General features: G+C 49.9%; 1 pseudogene; it reads right to left on the bottom strand.

The window, feature by feature from the left end:
* Positions 1-1,196: 1,196 nt before the first annotated feature.
* Positions 1,197-1,712, bottom strand: LOC102867324 (annotated as a pseudogene).
* Between the last annotated feature and the right edge of the window lie 295 nt (positions 1,713-2,007).

Below are 2,007 nucleotides of genomic sequence, written 5' to 3'. Positions count from 1 at the left end.
TCCCACTTGAATTTTAAAAACCATCTCAAGAATGGATTTAGTGCATTCACGCGCTTGCCCAGAGAAGTCTGGGCCTTGTGACGTCATGCCGAGCTGCAGCTGTCATCGCCTGATTAAACCTTCAATACTTTTCAGCTTTGCTGGGCTTCCTCGTGCTGCCTCTGAAGGGTTTCACCTTAAACACCACATGCTTAGCTGTCGTTCTTTAAGGATTTTCCTTGATGAGACTCAAGTTGCTGCGGGAGACTTACCAGGCCCGGGTGCTTTTGGCAGAAGCTCTGAGATGAGAGCGCAGAGAGGGGGACAGGTGAAGCCAGCAGAGGGATGCACCCGGTCTGGGGTAAACTGATGGGGCGGGGGACCAGTTTCCTGTGACTGGCAAGTTCAGAGTCTTTGGTCTTTTGTGACTGAAGGGCCCAAAGTCAAGAAGGGTCCACACCTGCAGTGCAGATTTTAGAGTGGTGCTTCAAACTCCAGAGTCAAACAAAAATACAATACTTTCATGCAATATCTAGATTTTTATTTTTATTTTAATGAAAGTTTACAGAAAAGTTGCATTTCCATCCACTCACTGACTCAGCTACATCCGCCCGCTCGCCCCGCCCCCTGCACGTCCACGCCTCCGCTAGCCCAGCCCCTTGTAAGTACAGGCTTTTACACACACGCACGCACGCACGCACGCACGCACGCACGCACGGTCCTCGCCCCGCCCCCTATAAGTAGAGGCTGCTCTCGCCACGCCCCCTGCACGTCCACGCTCCCTGCACGTCCACGCCTCCGCTCGCCCCGCCCCCTGGTACACTCTTTTTTTTTTTTTTGCAAGTTCCAGGAGTTTTTATTGTGTGAATAACAGAACACATAAACCCAGGCTGAGAAGTCCCAAAGGAAACGGTGGTCACGTTCACTGCTAGTTGTCCTTTGGTCCTTCATCTTCTAAGCACTTGTCGTATTTTCAAGATACTAGACATTTATTCTGATCACAAATCCAACCCAAGTGTGAATAAATAAATGTATTCTCTTAATACTTTCTCCTCGTGTTCCTTTAAATAGGAAAAAAAAAGTACTAAATGTCTTCCCACAGCCTATTTGGCCAGAATTGTCCCACCTATGATTTTAAAAACAGACTGAAACTTGGTCTTCCAAAATCATTCTTCAACTACAGCTTGTTTGTTAACTCCAGGACATGAGTCTTAATCCTACTGGTACTGACGATAGTCTCCAAACGGTGAAGAAGGTAACTGGGTTGAAGGCAATTGGGAGGGATCTTCAGCAAACTGAGGACCAATGGGAAACTGTGCAGAAGCAAATCTTGTCAATAAGATACCAGCTCCTTCAATTAAAGCTAGAAGAATGCCACCCATCGCAGCTGACCCAACCATAGCCACCGGTCCATTTCTGGCGGCCAGTATGGCTCCTGTGAAGGCACCACTTGTGATGGAGTTCCAGGGATCTTCTTTTCCTCTGATCTGAACCATACTGCAGTCAATCATGGAAAACAGACCTCCCCAAACAGCAAAGCTGCCTCCAAACTGTGGAGCCCTGGTTTTAATAGCTGTCAAACTCCCTCGTAGTCTGTGGCTGACACCCACAGGAGAATTACGGAAACCTTTGATTGCTTGAAAGATGCCACCACCTATGGTGCCCATCGTAAAGGCACCACCACAGTCATCCACGATTCGCCAGGGGCAAGGTTCTCGTGCGTACTCCTCCATCTTGATTCCAGCCGCACGAAACTCCCCTGGTACACTCTTACAACACCCGCTGTTCTATAAAAGCCGCGGCTCCCGTGGCTTCAGCACCGCCGTCCAGCTTCCCCTGCGGCGGCGGCGTCAGACAGCGGAGCCGGAGGACTGAGCAGCCAGGGCGGTGAGTCCAGTCCGGGGCCCGGGCAGCAACCTCACTGCCTCTTCTCACGCTGCCGAGAGTTCTGCAGCGGACGCTCTTTCTCGGGGATTTTTTTTTTTTTTTTCTTTCTTTCCTTTACGGAACTCGGACTTTAAGAACTAG

Source organism: Elephantulus edwardii, unplaced genomic scaffold (genome assembly GCF_000299155.1).
Source record: "Elephantulus edwardii isolate Elephantulus edwardi_28Jun2011 unplaced genomic scaffold, EleEdw1.0 scaffold00126, whole genome shotgun sequence".
In the NCBI taxonomy this organism is placed as follows: domain Eukaryota; kingdom Metazoa; phylum Chordata; class Mammalia; order Macroscelidea; family Macroscelididae; genus Elephantulus; species Elephantulus edwardii.
Note: the sequence above shows the minus strand (reverse complement) of the source record. Positions and strands in the feature narration are given on the sequence as shown.